The 16754-nt window shown below is 47.9% G+C and overlaps 1 protein-coding gene across 3 annotated transcripts in view; it reads left to right on the top strand.

Moving 5' to 3' along the window:
- The first annotated feature begins 1621 nt into the window (after positions 1 to 1621).
- Positions 1622 to 16754, top strand: part of CUL1 (cullin 1) — a 63802-nt gene continuing 48669 nt past the window's right edge. For 2 of the 3 annotated variants that reach the window (XM_087820964.1, XM_087820962.1), the window contains exon 1: positions 2203 to 2296. The gene's annotated coding sequence lies outside the window, so the exon portion shown is untranslated. Of the gene's footprint in view, positions 1840 to 2202; positions 2297 to 16754 lie in introns of those variants that run through there. The other variant, XM_087820963.1, reaches the window with a different exon arrangement.

Raw genomic sequence — 16754 nt, 5'->3', positions numbered from 1 at the left:
CTGCTCAGGGCCTTGGGCCTAGGATTTCTACCCCAAGGTGGGACTAGAACCTCTGTACTGCTTTAGTTTGGTGCAAAACAGGAAGCCACATTCATCATGTCTTTTGCCGGGATCATTTGCAACCCCTCCTTGCTTGTACATGAAATGAGCTGGTTCTCTGGCTTGTGAATGAACCACGGCAGTAAAAGCAAGAGCCCCTCCAAGTCTGCGCTTTCTCCTGACTCTGTCACCAGGGCAGGCCAGGTTGCTGGCCATTCGTGCTGCCAAGATCTGCATTTAGAATATTTCCAGTACCCCAATGTGAGTTCACGTCAAATGAACGCCAGTTAACTACTTCAGCCTGCACCTGAAAGCAATAGTTTTAGCCGCACCTCATACCACCTGTATATATATAAGTCCTTAAATTCGACTCTTGGTTTTTCCTTTACAAAGATTGACCGTCACGTGTGATTCACTGTCAACATTCGCCCAAAAAAGTTGGTTCAAGTTGGAAGCGGGAAGCCTGGTACAGAAGAGAGGAAGAGGTTCAGGGAGGCTCAGGCTTCCAGGTGCTGGTTGCTCAGGCCTGCAGGGGCGCAGGGGCGCAGGGCTTCCAGGTGCTGGTTGCTCAGGCCTGCAGGGGTGCAGTGGCTTCCAGGTGCTGGTTGTTCAGGGGTACAGGGGTGCAGGGCTTCCAGATGCTGGTTGCTCAGGCCTGCAGGGGCGCAGGGGTGCAGGGCTTCCAGGTGCTGGTTGCTCAGGCCTGCAGGGGTGCAGTGGCTTCCAGGTGCTGGTTGCTCAGGCCTGCAGGGGTGCAGGGCTTCCAGATGCTGGTTGCTCAGGCCTGCAGGGGTGCAGAGCTTCCAGGTGCTGGTTGCTCAGGCCTGCAGGGGTGCAGGGGCTTCCAGGTGCTGGTTGCTCAGGCCTGCAGGGGTGCAGGGGCTTCCAGGTGCTGGTTGCTCAGGCCTGCAGGGGCGCAGGGGCTTCCAGGTGCTGGTTGCTCAGGCCTGCAGGGGTGCAAGGCTTCCAGGTGCTGGCTGCTCAGGCCTGCAGTGGTGCAGGGCTTCCAGATGCTGGTTGCTCAGGCCTGCAGGGGCGCAGGGGTGCAGGGCTTCCAGGTGCTGGTTGCTCAGGCCTGCAGGGGTGCAGTGGCTTCCAGATGCTGGTTGCTCAGGCCTGCAGGGGTGCAGGGCTTCCAGATGCTGGTTGCTCAGGCCTGCAGGGGTGCAGAGCTTCCAGGTGCTGGTTGCTCAGGCCTGCAGGGGTGCAGGGGCTTCCAGGTGCTGGTTGCTCAGGCCTGCAGGGGTGCAGGGGCTTCCAGGTGCTGGTTGCTCAGGCCTGCAGGGGTGCAAGGCTTCCAGGTGCTGGCTGCTCAGGCCTGCAAGGGCGCAGGGGCTTCCAGGTGCTGGCTGCTCAGGGGTGCAGGGGTGCAGGGCTTCCAGGTGCTGGCTGCTCAGGGGTGCAGGGGTGCAGGGCTTCCAGGTGCTGGCTGCTCAGGCCTGCAGGGGCGCCGGGGCTCGGGGCGGCCCGTCCGCCTCTCAGGTCTGCGCCTGCCTTCCCGCGGCCCGGGCGGCGCGGTGATTGGGCGCAGCCGGGTTCCATGTCGGTTCGGGCCGTGTGCGGCGTGTGCGCGCCGGAGAGGGGCAGGAGGGGCCGGGCGACTCTCTCCTGAACTGTGTTCGGGGCACTTTCTGCCCAGGCTGGTGGCCCGCCACCTGAAAAGGTGACCCCTCCTCGTGGGGCCTGAAGTGGCGGGAAGCCGGGTCCGGGAGGCGGCCCGGAGCCGAGGGAGGCTGTAAAACCCGGAGGAAGAGCCGGAGCGCCCGCCCGGGACGGCGCGGGGCTGGGCCCGGCCTTCAGGTAGGAACCAGGCGGGCCGGGGCCGGGCGGCGGGGGACCCCGGGCCGGGGGGCGCGGGGGCGCGGCGGGCGGCCGTTTCCGGGCCCCCACCCCCGCGCTCGGCCGGTGGGGCGATGGCGGCGGCGGTTTCCCGGCTCCCCCGCCCCGGACGCGGCCGGCGGTGCGTCCCGACCCTCCCCCACGCGCCCGTCCCCGCGGCGGCCGGAGCCGGTGAGCCGGGAGGGCGGGGAGCGGCGGAGGGAAGGCGAGAGGGCGGAGGTTGCGTGGTGCGGGCGGCGGGAGGAGGGCCGGCGGGCGGGCGGGCCGGGGGAGGAGGCGGGGGCCGTGTCGCACGCAGCTCCAGGCGGGGCGGCCCCGGCGGCGGAGGGACGCAGCCAGACCTTGGCGGGACGGGGATTTAACCGGGGCCCGGGCTCGGGGACGTCGCCGGAGCCCTTTCGGCAGCCGGGAAATGCGGGTGAGTGTGGCGGCGCCGGGGCCGAGGGGAGGCGGCGCAGGCCCGGCCGGAGCCGCGGTGTCGCAGTGACGAGGCCCGCGGCGGCCGAGCCCAGGCGCCGGCCGAGGCCTGAGCCGCGGGGCCGGGCCGGGCGGAATGGCGGCAGGGCCGGGGGCTCGTGGGCGGGAGGGGAGCGAGCGGCGCGGGCCTGAGTCACCGCGGGCGCGGGGCGGCCGGGCCTGGACCGAGCGCCGGGGAAAAAAGCCCGATTCATCGCGCGCGGGGCGGCGGCCTTGTGGGGACGGCGCTGGGGCCGCTCGGCCGCGCGCGCCTCGCCCGCGCCCCCCGCGCGGCGACCCCGCGGGACGCCGGCCTCGTGCCCTTCCCCCCGCGCCCCTCGGGGCCGCTCCCGCCCGACTCGTGCTCGCCCGCGAGCGCGGGGTGCCGGCCGCCCTGCCTTCCGGTGCCCCGCCGGCATTGTGGCGACGGTGCGGGGCGCTATTATTCGCTAACAGCCGCCCTTTGGCTCGGTGTCCCCCGGGGAGCGGGCCCCGGGGGGCGGGGGGGCGGCGGGGATGCGAGTGCGGCGGCGGGACGGGCCGGAGCCGCCGGCGCCCGCGAGTCGGGCCGGGCCTGCGCCGCCGCCTCGGCGCGCCCCCGACCCTGCGCCCCGCGGGAGCGCGCGCTGACCCCGCAGGTAACCGCGCGCGGCCCCGGGGCCGCCCCGCCACCGGGGGACGTTGCGGGCGGCGGCCAGGGCGACGGTCCGGAGGCGCGGAGGCTTTGTGAGCGCCCCCGGAGGCGAATCCCCGCAGTCAGGGGTTTTCCTCCGCGGCCAGCTCTCTGCCCGAAACCGGGTCCTGCCTTGCGATTGGAGGGCCGCCGTCGCTTCCAGCGCGCGGCCGGGGCGGGCGGCCGGGGCGCGGGCGCGGAGGCGCCTCGGCTCCCCTCGGGCGAGTCTGCGCCGCGGCGGCCCTTCCCGCGCGGCCGCGTTCAAACGGCCCCGGCGAGGGGCGCGGCGAGCGCGGCCGCCGGTGTTTGGAGGAGGCCGAGCTGCTGGGCCCCCCGCGCCCCGCCGCCCGGGCAGATGCGCGCGGCGTCTCGTTCGCTCCATTTTGTGGGCGCCCCGTCTAGCCGGCGGGCTGGAACCCGGGGCAGTTTGTGGGTCCTGTAGGGTCAGGGGGTAGGGTTATTTTGTTTAGGGAAAAAAATTGGGTTAGAGAGAATTTTGTGTGTTTAGAAAGTTGTTGGGTATGAGAAAAATATTTTGTTTGGGGAAAAAAACAAAAAAAAAACACCGAAACATTTTTACCGTTTGCTGCTTCTCGTGGTAATTGGGCACAGTTGCTTCGCATTTCAAATTTGGAAGCCCGGCAAACCCAAGACCGGCTCCCTTTAACTCTATTATGCCCATTTTTGGAGGTTTCAGGAGAGTGCTCGTTAACCTAGAGGGGTGGCTGAATTATTCTCTAAGACTGTTAAACTTTTTTTTTTTTCTTATGGGTGTCACCTTTTTAAAAAAAAGTACTTTGCTAAAGAGGTGGGGGGAAACTTTAGCTGTATTAGGATTTTTCGCCGGTTTGTGAAGTCCACCCGCCACAAGCTCGGAGCCCTGCGAGGCGCGTCTGTCCGTCCCCCCCCCCCCCGTGTTCCTAATACGTCATCAGGAGGACCGAGGCGCGTGCCCCCCCCCCCCCCCGTGTTCCTAATATGCCATCAGGGGGACCCAGGGCAGGCGAGGCCTGAGCTGGCTGCAGTTTGCTTAGCTCTTGCCTCTTACTGACCTGTCTTCCAGAGGTAATTAATTTCATCTTGATTTCAGCACAGCCTCCTTTCCCAGGCATTTCAGGCGGTGAATTCCTTGAAAGGAGGGGACAGTCCTTCCTTATTTTTGCACCCCTGCCTTGGTCATGGGTACCTCAGTTGTGATTTTTTAATAAATAAACCTGGAATAATTTTGACCTAGTGTTTGACCGCTTCTGATTTTGGCTGCAGAAAACAGTCACTGCACTCCCAGTGGGTAAGAATACAAGCTTTATTGTGCTTGTTATTACAGCACCCCATATCTCATGCGGGGCCCCACAGGCAAATGCCCGGGTTTTCTTTAGCTGTGGCAATCCTGGAAGATGCCAAGAAAACCAGTTGTGAAAACTTTGCTTTTTTTCCCCCCCTCAAAACTAGCTTTAAGGTGTAGATTTGATTTGACTTTTTGAAACAAGATTGGGGTCTTTTCAGCAGTTAAATATTGCAGCCTTGCTTTTAAAACGAAGCTGTTGGGTGGCTGAGGCCTGTTCCTGTTGGAGGGAGAGGTGAGGAAAACCCATTGGTGGCACCAGAGTCCTATGTGACAAGTCTAAGGGAGCCACCATTCTTGGGTCCTGGAGGGCCTAGTATCAGCAGTTCTCGCCCAGCACACCCAGCAGGCGTGGTGTGCCTTTCTTTCAGCACGGAGGGTTAAAATGGATGTGCTTGAAATTGAGTTGTTGTTTTCCACTCTTCAGATGAAAAATTAGGGCCCAAACTCTTGGGAATGTGCCTGTGTTTTTATTCTTTGGCATGTCAGCCCACCATGGGCCCCAAAGCCTCAGCAACCGAGTCAGCCTGGAATAAAACGTCTTTGGGGGGCCAGTTTTGAACTTGTCGTTTAGATATGTCTAGAGAAAAGAGAGTACCATTTTTAAGGACCAATTTGAAACTTACCTTGCTTTCCTTGATACCTGGTGGTTTCTCAGAGATGTGTTTTTTATTTGCTTTTCAAAACTGAGAAGCGAATGTTAAATGAAGAATAAATAAAATTTAAATGAAACCTTAGGTTTGCTCTATCACTGAGGGCTTTAAGCTCTCCGCTTGTAATATACACATTTAATGTACACTATAAACAAGATAATTATTATAACACTTAATGTTATGTTTTTTAAGCTTTTATCCGCACCTGTTTTCTGGCTTCTAAAAAAGCTGCGTGCTATTTTTGCTTAGGCATAGAACGTTTTGCTTTGAGAAGATGTGGGATCTAGTTTGAGCTTAATTTTGCTGGGTGTTCATTTCATCATTTGGAAAATGAGACAGTTTGTTTAGTTGACACTGTTCAAGATTTCTTTATAGGCCCTCAATGCACGTGAACTCCATGGCATATCGTAGCTTTTAACAGTAACAGCATTTGGAAAAATGTCCTATAAAGCATAATATTATTCATGTTTGGAAAGCAGAGTTGTGATGCCCAGGTTTGACCGTCAATTAAGTTTTTTCCCTGGGGAAAAGAAACTTGGATGAGGGAGCAGAGTCCCCTCCCATGCTCCTACTCCAGGCTGCAACATCACGGCAGCCCCAGTTCCCAGAAGTTCCCATGCTGCCCTCTCTTCTGTTTTTACTCAGGTCTCCTCTGTCTGGAGTGCCATGTCCCCTTCCTGTCACCTGCTCCTTTAAAAGGCTCAGCTCAGCCCCTACCCCAGTCCCATCCCGTCCCGTCCCATCCCATCCCAGGCTAGGAGACTTCCCTGGGATCCCATGAGTCCCTGTCTGGGTCACTGTCCCGGTACTTAACCCTTGGATTGGACTTCGTGATTTCTGCCACTAGACACACCTTTAGGTCATGGACTGTGTGGTGCGTGTCTGTCCCAGTGCCTTAACACGCTCCCACATCAACATTCATGTAACTCCTACTTTGTTCCTCTTACTTAAAACCTCTACCAAGTCCATGAAGTGTGGGTACTGTTGTTTGGTCCACCTGAGAGCATGTCGGTTAAGAAACGGCTTTGAGTGGTTAGGGTCAGAGCTAGTAGGTGGTAAAGCCTGAGTTGCAGTAGGACACAGGGAGGCCGGAACCCCAGCTTGAAACCAGGCTCTCCCTAAGCCCGGGGTTTGTGTGAAGGGGAAGAGGAGGAACAATCGAAGTGAACATGCTCTAAGGATGGACACTGGCCGCTGATAATTATGACATTCGTTATGCAGAGGTTGGGCGACTACCAAGAATGAGCTTAGTCTTGGTCTTTCAGTGACTGGTGTACAGTGGAGGAGAGTAACTGGGATAGAAATGAACAGCTCTGGAACTGTGGGACTGTTAAGTTGGGTGTGAGGTTTGTAAAACCATTTAAGACTGTTCAGATCTAACAAGCTGCAGTGTTTTAAAAGGCCTGTTTCAGAGCATGCTTTGGAAAACATTATATGAAATGTATGCAGCCATTTAAAATGTATGTGCATGAAATGTGTATGTATGCATTGGTGAACACATTTAAAGTCATAAAAATGATTGTAATTTCAGGGTGGTGAGCTTTGTTCTTTTAAAATATTTTTTCAAAAAAAAAATTTAACACCCGAAAGATAATACAGATGATCGCAGGATGGAGAAAGCCTCTTGGAACGTCACACCAAAAGTAGGAACTGGGAAAGAAATTATTCGTTTGCTTACTTTAAAATAAATAAACTTCTGTATGTTAAAATGCCATAAATAGAATTCAAAGGCAAATGGCAAGCTCAGAAAAATATTGTAACTTACAATATTACTTTCCTTGCTCTAGTTAGCTTATAAAAGAGGGAGCAGGAAACATGGAAAAAATTTCAGCTTCACTAGCAGTCATCCCAGAAATGCAAATCAGTGCGATACTGTCTTATACTGTCTTTTAAAAAAATTGGGCATACATTAAAAAAATCAGCCCCTTCTGGTGAAGGTGCAGAGAAATGAGCCTACTTATACGTTGCTAGAAAGAGTATAATGTAGTATGATTTTTCTGAGAAATATGTAACAAAAGCTTATAAAATATGCATGCACTTTGGAATAGCTAATCTACTTCTAAGGATTTAGTCTGTGAAAATATAAAAAATGACAAGTAGATTAATATTCTGTCCTGGGCTCGCGGTTTAACTGATGCCCTCTCACTAAGCATTCGTTTTCAGTGTTTTGCTAGGAAGGATGATTGTTTTAGCATTGTTCAGATAAGTCTTTGCATTTCTCCAATACTGTACATAATGAATATGCAGTGAATATAAAATGACAAAAACATGCTACACAGCACATATAATGTACAATTTTTTATATTTTTTTTTTTGGTGTGAGTAAATGCATTTTAAAAAAAGATAATAAACCAAAATGTTAATAATGATTATCTCTGAGCCATGGAGTTACGGGTCATTTTTAGTTTATTCTTTTTCTCGTTCAGTTTTCTGCAGTGCACGCGTCTTTATAATACAGTGGATTCGTTTATAAAAACCAAAGTGGGGGCAGTGGAAGCTGTGGGCCTACTTGGTGGCAAGATGTTTCCGCTTAGTTTAATGCCGCAGTCACCTGGTGTTCGCTTCGTTTGCAGGCTCCTTTCCAGATCTGTCCCCGTCCGTCCGTCTGTGCAGGGGTGAAGATCTGACTCCTGGAGGGCTGTATTTCCTCAGCTGCTTTCTCCTTTGCTGGTCTAATCTCCCATTCTTTCCCTCATCTCTTAATCCTTCAACTACCCGTGCCCTCACACTTCATGCCCTCCATGAAGCTGTCTTAATCTTGTGAAAGGCACTCACACTTGGGTATTTGGTATTTGATGAAATTATAATAGTGGACTGTGTACTGATGAACCGTTTTCACATGGAAGTTTCCTTTCCTCAGTGGTATTGTGAACTTCCTGTTGTCCCTTTTTGCTCCTTCACAACTCTTGTGATATGATAGGTGTATTTTTATTTTATTTTATTTTTCCTCTTTATTGGATTTATTGGGGTGACATTGGTTAATGAAATTATATAGGTTTCAGGTGTACAGTTCTAAACGTCATCTATATATTGTTTGTTCACCACCCCAAGAAGATATGACATGCTCTTAAATTAGAATAATATGCAGGTGCTAAAACAATGAAGCAAATCTTTAGGAAGTGATAAGAAAAAATATTCAAAATATATTATGTGGAGATAGCAAGGTAGGGCAGCTTTCACTTGTATGAGGAAGGACTGTGTATATATTTAATTACACACACACACATATATACACCAATGATTTCTAGAATAATAGCAAGAAATAGTAACAGTGGTTGACTCTGTGTAGAGATTGAGAGACTGGGGGTCAGCAGCAGGTGGTTCACCTGTCACTGAATAATTTTTATATGAGGTGTATTTTTAAAATTGAATGTTTAAACCTGTTGTCATTGTGCTTAAGAACATACATTTGCTTAAAAAATAAAATAAATTCTTTTATCACAGTTTGTGCTATAGCTTTGAAAATTGAAAGGTTGCTGTTGATCTAAGCAATGTCTTCTAAATGGCACAAATTAGGGATACTGTTGGAATTATGAGAAAGTAGGTGCACAGAAATGTGTCAGCAAATGCCAGGGGGAAAATACCTTTACTATGTCAGAATTAGTTAAGTGTGCCTGGAAAGCACCAGAAGTCGGCCTGGGAGCAAGGCCAGAGCGCTCAGCCCCCTCCCTGCAGGGTGGAAGAGGCCTGCTGTGGTCACCCCCGGATGGGGGTGACAGACCAGCGCAGCCCACACACGTGTTGTTGCGAAGCGGAGCCCTAGGAGTAGAGTTCTAGGCCCAGCTCTTTCCCTCCCCGAGCCCTGAGCTCACGCTGGAGAACTAGGAAGCGCTTGGTTTGGAGGAGAGTGGAGAAGAAAAAGTCCAAGAGTGGTTTCTCCTCACTTCTCCCAGCTTACAGATGTAAGATCCATACAAGATTTACTTACAGGTTCACCCTACATGCTATTCCACCATTTATTCAGCACTTAGTATGTGCCACAGGCCAGGCTGAACACGCGACAGTGACTTGGGAGCTGCCCCCCTCAGCTGGCTTCTTGCAGATGCCTCACTTTGGACACGGGTGCAGGGATGTTTTACTAACGGTTGTCGGATAGAGACTCCCAAAATCAGAGGGGCTTCTGTTTGACAAAAGGAAGGCTCAGGGATGCAGAAGACACTAAGCCTGTTGAGCAGTTTTCCCCTGTTAGCTGGTCCTCTTGTAAACGTGTGTGGGTGACTGCCCTGCATGGGGTGGGGTTGGGCTGGGTTTAGTGGGGGCCTAACTGGTGAAGTATATTATGCCTGTAATCACTTTGGCCATTATGAAATGTTTGTTTTGGTTACTATTATTTTTATAATTCAGGGGAAGGGGAGGAACAAATTCTACCTCTACCCTAATTAAATTGACATGTGACAGATTAACAAGAGAAAATAACAAATCTAATTACATACCTATGTATGGGAACCCCGCATATATGAGAGAGTCGGAGACTCCAACGTGTGAGGGTTCAGAAGCAGAAAGTTAGCACGAGTTGTGTATGGCATTCTGAGCAACAGATGAGGAAGGCACCCTGGGCTTCCGAGGGAGGAAGGGCACTCGCAGGGTGATAAGAACAGATGTTCAGTAATTACGTAGATGTTGCCCTGCCCTGTTGATAGGTCATAAAAAGTTATTTCTGGTGATAACTCTTATTATGGGCAAGGCCCCAAACTTAAATTGTTTAAGGGAGAGAGAGAAGTTTCTCATGAGCTGGCAGAGTCCTGATTGCCTTCAGCTCAAAGTAGTCCACATGCCAGAGTGGCACATCCCGGGAGGCCTGTTCTGAGTCCCTTCACTAAGGAGCTCAGCTGTAGCACCCCACATGTCGCTGCATTTTCAGTGTTTTTACTTATCTGTGCCAAGCAGTGTTTGCCCTATGTTCCGTGCCGTGTAAGGCATAGGAGTGGGAGGGGAGAGCTGTGAATAAATAAGTTTAGGAAATGCTACATTAGGAGCCTTTAATATGTTAATTTGCCTATATATCTCTATATCTTACACTGTGTATGTATATATAGGGCGGGCATATGTATGGATATAAGGTTGTCCTCAATTTAAAAATAGCCTTTGAGGGAAGAAAACCCTACTCCCGAATTTAAGAATGGATTTTGTTTTGAGGAGCACATACTGATTTTAGAGCCGTAGAATGTGAACAGTTAGTGACTTGCAGTAGAGATGCGTATAGCAAATTGCTGTGTTCGTCTTTCCCCCGTCTTTGGTGGGGTGCCGATTAGCATCTTGAAACACTAGTGTTCTTTGGGAGTATGGGATCCTAATGAGTAGAGGTAATAGGTCTAGTCTAGAAAGGACATGCTTCACTGTGTTCCCTGTTTAAATCTGAATCGTAAATGCTATTGCAAGAAGGATCTAAAACAAATTTAGAGCACATGGATCAGCATTAATCCAGGACTCGGGAGCAGCAGCAGAGTCAAAGCCTGAGTCATTCGCATTTTCTTGGTGGTGTCATGTGTTAGCCTACTTTTTAAACCTCGGAAATACTCATTTGTCACATTAACTACAGAGGTACTATTTCATATTCTTTTTTTCTTTAAAAATCTAACCCACCTGAGTTTGAAAAGCCTTTAGTCTGTTGAAACGCAGACTTTCCTGCTCTCAAAGGTTCTCTTAGATCCTGTCCCGATAACTTTTTTCTCTGCATTTCTAGCTCTAACGGAATCAGGTCTGTTTTCTAGAGCATTTTGGCTGCTTGAGAGGTGTAGGATGCAGCATTTTCCAAACTTCTGGGCCAGGCTACCCTCCTTTTCTTGAATGGTCTGTTGCATTAGCTTCTATGGAGAACACTTTGCTCTTTGGTTCTGCCTTTTCTCCTGTTTATGGGTGTTCAGGAGATATGTCTTTGACTGGATTCTCTGTTCTAGTTTATTTCATTTGGGGTTTTCAGTTTTCTTTTGGCTCCTGGTCCTTCAGCTGAGCCCCCAGCTTCACATAGCCCTTATATCCTCATGTCACCTGTATTTGGGATTTGTCGTGGCTTCCGTGACTACGAAGTCTGTCCCCAGTGGGTATTTGAGTCACCACTATTTGGTAGAGTGGGCTCTGCTCCCAGTCCTTGACCACACAACCTACCCCATGCCCTTAGGCTCAGGAAACTCTGCTCAGTCCTAGCCTGCTGTGCGGCTCACTTGGCGGTGGCTGTGTGTTGGTCTTGGCCGTTTGTCCTGTCCCGGTTCTTCAAACTGGGAATACAATTGAAGGAAATTTCAGTAAAGCAAACCAATTTGGGGAAGTTCTGTTAACTCTGAGATTTTACTTACCTATAATAAATGATAAATGTAGAAATTTTCTCTTGATAGGCTGGCTTATGGAAAGCATCTGTGATTAAACAGTCACAGATTAAAACCAACAAACCGTATGTTACACTAACGTTTCCTTATGAAAGCGTGGATGTGGCGGTAAGATGAACGTCCACATTGTTTTTTATGGTAGCCGCATAGCAGAGAGTGAGTGTGTGTGTGTGTGTATAACTAGGAGAGTAGGCTCCCTTGATAGTTGTAGTGAACTGTGATTTTATTTTATTATTAATTTTTAATATTGTATTTTTTTATTATTTTTTAAAATATATTATTGAAAGTATTAAAGATGTCCCTTTTCCCCCTCCTTTGGCCCCCGCCTCCGCACTCCCACTCCCTCCCCGCACTATTCTCTGTGTCCATGGGAGCCGTTCAGTGAAAGACCTCAGGTAAAAGTGCTAGAAGCTTGAGTGCGGTAGACTCACCTTTTGAGCTGAAGCTAGTGCTGCAGGTTCTATCAGGTTTCCCCTGTCGTAGGTACGGCAGGTTATTCGGAGTCAGAGTGGGAAGGACATTTTTTAAAGGCCCCCTCCTGCCTCCAGGAAACCTCCTGAAGGTTGTTCCCAAATGGCCTGTTTTCATGGGCGCAGAAGGTGTGCTCACGTGATTGAGAGACTGAATCTAATGATTCTCGATTGACCCCAAGCCCAGGTGTAAACACACATTTGTGTATTCTGTGCCTCATACCTTTTCTCCGAAGTGTATAATGTCTGAAAATACTAAATTTTTAAGTATGTAATGTGATAACAGCTGGTAAGGACATTTGCAACAAGACGCTTTTTATCAAGTACCGTGCTGAGCATGAGTTCTGAAGGCGGGGGTGCAGAGCTCTGGCAGCTGGACCCGCAGGGGCAGTGGGTGGCAGGCAGCAAGCTCATTGTGACCCCGAGTAGTCAGGACCATTGTCCATCCACCTAAAGGAAGATGCCACTTGGTTTCCCTTGGTACCTTCAGAAGAGAGAATAAATTGGTAAATTGTATTCAAAACAAATGAAAACCGTAAAAGCTCAAAATCAGAAAAGGAGCATGGTGTGGGGAGGACAGTATCCTTTTAAACCACTTTGTAGTGAAATGGGAAGTGTCTGTGAAAGGTCACTCAGGTGGGGAAAGTTGCTGATCAGAGTTTTTGAACTTAGGGTTAATTTATTTGTGTTCCTGGAAAGAAAGGTAATGAGAAGGCTTGAACCCTGGATTGGGTGAATAACGTCGTCTTCCCTTGGAGATGCAGTAGCTTTCCACATCTTAGTTAGCAGATGCTACCTTGAGGCCTAGCACCCACCACCTGCGGGCAGACTTCCCCACACACGCCCAGGAAAGGTGGAGGAAAGTTGAACGGAATTGTGGGCTCTGTGTTGCAGCTCATTTCATTGAAATGGGTGACCCAGCCTTTGTAGGAGGATAATGCTGCCTTTCCCAGGCAGTCCTCCTGCCTGCACCTTGCCACCTGCATGGCCTGTGATTGTGCTGAAGGTGCACACCTAAGTTTCTACCCTCAGTGGCCTTAGCATGTTTCCTGCGTCACCAGCATCCTGTCGTCTCAGGAGGGAAAAGCGACTTGCTCTTTGTAATTGTGAATCTGTTCGTCTGGGCCTGTAGAGTGCTGTAACCTCAAAACCCACACTGGATGCTGGTGAACCCCGTAAGCTCTTCAGTCACGGGTGTTCCAGACCCAGGGGTTCCCACATGGCAGCAGCTCCTGCGTTAACTAGAAGATCGGTGGGAAACATATTCAAGCTGGCATTTTAAAGCACTCTGTTAAACCAAATGGATTCTGTGGTAGAATGAAAGACTCCGGTGAATTTTAAGAGAAAATTGGAACTTTGAGCAAGTGCCCCTGGCTGGGATCCCAGGTACATCAGAATACAAAGCTCCCCCTCCTGATTGGAGGTGTCCTTCAGTGGGAATTGGGAGAAGTACTGGCCCTGGTATCAGGTATCAAGGGAATTGTGAAATTTTCAGGCAACATTAATTTACTTCATTTTGACTTTTAGAAGCATGCTTATTTTGACATTTTCCCCCTGAAGTTTTGTTATTTAAATGCCATGTTAGAAATTTAGGGACATCTGAAAAACCTTGTAAAAGTGTTAATGTGAATAGTAGCAAGTGCTTGCCATGTGTCAGGTACTCTTCTAAACATTTTATTTACCTAACTCATCTGTCACAGCAACCTCAGAAGACAGGTACTGTTATCCCCACTACAGCCAATTATAGGAACAAAGGGGAGAAAGCCCCTAAGTTGTGGACCCAGAACTTTGAAGTCCTACAAACATCCCCATTTGAAATGGTCATGTCACTGTGTCATGTGGCTCCATGCTTCTTGAATTGTTTGTACAGTAAGAAATGTTTTGTAGGATGATCCCATATACACACAGACATAACTGAAATCAGAGACTCACTGAAGAACATTCATTCTACGTTCTATGAGCTCTCCTTTCTGTTTCAGTTTGAAAAGCTCCATTGTCATCTACTGAGTCACTGTCATGGCCCACGCATTAATGGGTTGCAGGTCTCAATTTGAAAAACATACGTAGTGTATATGATCAGGATCAAATCTAATACCATTTTTCCTTGTAACGTGAATGAAACTGCTTGGTGATAAAGTATATGTAAGCACCGAGCTAGACGGTTGAAGAAATGTGTTCATAAAAGCGTCGTGCTGAAACTGATACCTGAAGTTTTGTCCTTAGTAGTTAAAAGTAATTTATGTGGATAAACCATCTCTCGCATCTGTAAAATACTACATTCTGAAAGCATGTTTACCAGTGATGCTTGTTACCCTACTTGAAAGTCACGTTCTAATTAATCAGAAAGATACGCTGACTGAATTAGGAATCGGTTATGAATTGAACAATATTTAAGGCTCTGAGTGCTTGTATGTGGGTTTTAGGATTTAAAATTACCCTCTTCTATTAATTGTTCACGTACCAAGTCTAAAAGAATGAAAATCATTTCCTAATACTAAGATGTTCATAGAAAATTCCATACTTAATGAAATTTCTCCTAATTATAAAATTGTGTGTGTTTGGGGGAATGAGTTGGATTAACATGTTTCTCTGTTATATAATTAGAAGGACAAATATAGATCTCCAGTGGAAGGCAGCTGTATTAATTTGTTCAGCATAAGTTTGAGGGCCTACTAATTTCAAAACTCCGCCGGATTTTAGATAGTGGGAGATGCATAGAAAAAACTAAACTGAAGCTTTAAATGCATTTGTTCTTATCCTACCCAGAATGGAGGGTGCTGGCTGTGTTTCTTAATTTTTTAAAGCCATAAGCTTTACAGTTTGTATGGCTTGTTTGAGTAATTATATTTTTCTTAAATTTCATAGTAATGTAAATGTCTTACTTCCCTCCATTTTTCTCAGTACTGTTACTGTGCTGGTAGAAATAAAATGACATGTAATTAACCATGTTTCAGCATGTTCCTGTATGCTGGCTGATGGGCTGAGTGGGGGGGTTTGGTTTTGTTTTGGGTTTTTTAGTATCAGAGAATTAGGTATGTCCCCTAAATATTCAGAGTAGTGAACTCATCAATATTTCTGGAGCCCCTGAAGTGTGCCGAGGCACTGTTTGATGCTGAGGACTCAGCTGTGAATTAGGCCCCTGCCCTCCAGCCACAGAACAGAGCTCACAAGTCAATACTGCTTCTCTTCAGCCTGAAAGTCCAAGAGCCACATGTTCTGTTTACAGAGAACCTTTAATTATTTTATGTATTTCCTTTTCTATAGTATAAGGTATAAATGCAAAGTCCACTTATTAAAACACCCATTACTCAAATAGCAATAATTAGCAAAACAACCTAACTTTGAATTAAGAAAAATAAGAAAATACACTATTTGATATTCAATACTAGCTTTTTGTATACTCATATTTTTTAAGTTATAAAATACAAGTGTATTTCATGAGCAAAATATAAAAATCAAAAACTAAGCCTCTGTAACTTTTTTTTTAAAGACTGGATTTTTTAAATTGTAGGTTTGTAGCGAAATTAAAAGGACAGATTTCCCATGTACCCCCTGCACCCCCACATACACGGCCTCCCACGTTATCAACACATTGTAACAGAGTGGTACATGTTACGATGGATGACTCATAGACACATCATAAGCACCCAAAGTCCATAGTTTACTTCCGGGTTCACTGGGTGTACATTCTGTGGGTTTGGACAAGTGGATAACGACACTGATCCATCGTTATGATACCATACAGAATATAGTTTCACTGCCCTGAATATTCTCTGCTCTGTATTTATCTTCCCTCCCTCAAACCCCTGGCAACCATTGACCTTTTTTTTTGTCTCCATAGTTTTTACTTTTCCAGATGTCATATAGTTGGCATTATACAGTACATAGCCTTATTAGATTGGTTTCTTCAACTTAGTAATAGGTCTTTAAGTTTCCTCTGTGTCTTTACATTGCTTGAAAGCTAGTTTCTTTTTAGTGCTTAGTAATATTCCACTGTCTGGGTCTACCACAGTTATCCACTCACCTACTTAAGGACACCTTGGTTTCTTGTAAGTTTAAGCAATTATGAAGAGAGCTGCTATAAACACCATGTGCAGATTTTTTGTGGACATATTTTCAGTTCATTTGGGTAAATACCGGGGAGCATAATTGCTGGATTGTGTGAATGATAAAATATATATATTTTTTACAAAAAGTGTTTAATTAAAATTTTTCCTAAATGATTACAAGGTCATATGGTAAGAGTATTTTAGTTTTGTAAGAACTAAGTGACTGTACCAGATATGTATTTTTATTTTATTTTTCCATCACCATTTATCCCCTCTGTGCCCTCTTGCCCCCCCCCTTTTAATCACATGGTTTTTCTCATTGAGTTTTAAGAGTTCTTTATATATTTTTGGCTAACAGTACTTTATCAGATGTGTCTTTTGGGATCGGACCCGAGAAATCATTTGGTCTGGCCCTGCCTAGGCAACTGCAGGCAAGATTCAAAATTCAATAAATCTAGGAGCTTTTTTCATAGCTAATTTTTAAGTTGATAATTTTGTATGGCCCATGGTGATGTTATAAATATCCAAATGGCCCTTGGCAGAAAAAAAGGTTCCCCACCCCAGGTCTGGATGATCACCATTTAACCCAGAACTGCCCATGACATTTTGGTTGTGAGTTCGTACTTATTACCGTGTTGCCAGGTGTTCCCTAAAGCAGAGGGCACAACTAATTGGTCAAGATCCTGTTTGCTAAATATGGCTCACAGATGTTTTTATCGCTCTTACAGTGTAATATTCGCTTTTTTTTAACCATAGAAGATGTCAAATAAAGTACAGCAAGCATGTCGACCTTTGAGAATTACATGTTAGCACATTTAACATATTACCTATTTAAGATCTAGAGTGGGTTTTATACTGACTACTTTCAACGCATTGCTGAGCATAAATGGTACTGGGAATAGCTGTCACG

This window comes from Miniopterus natalensis, chromosome 10, assembly GCF_054644295.1.
Source record: "Miniopterus natalensis isolate mMinNat1 chromosome 10, mMinNat1.hap1, whole genome shotgun sequence".
Lineage (NCBI taxonomy): Eukaryota > Metazoa > Chordata > Mammalia > Chiroptera > Miniopteridae > Miniopterus > Miniopterus natalensis.
Note: the sequence above shows the minus strand (reverse complement) of the source record. Positions and strands in the feature narration are given on the sequence as shown.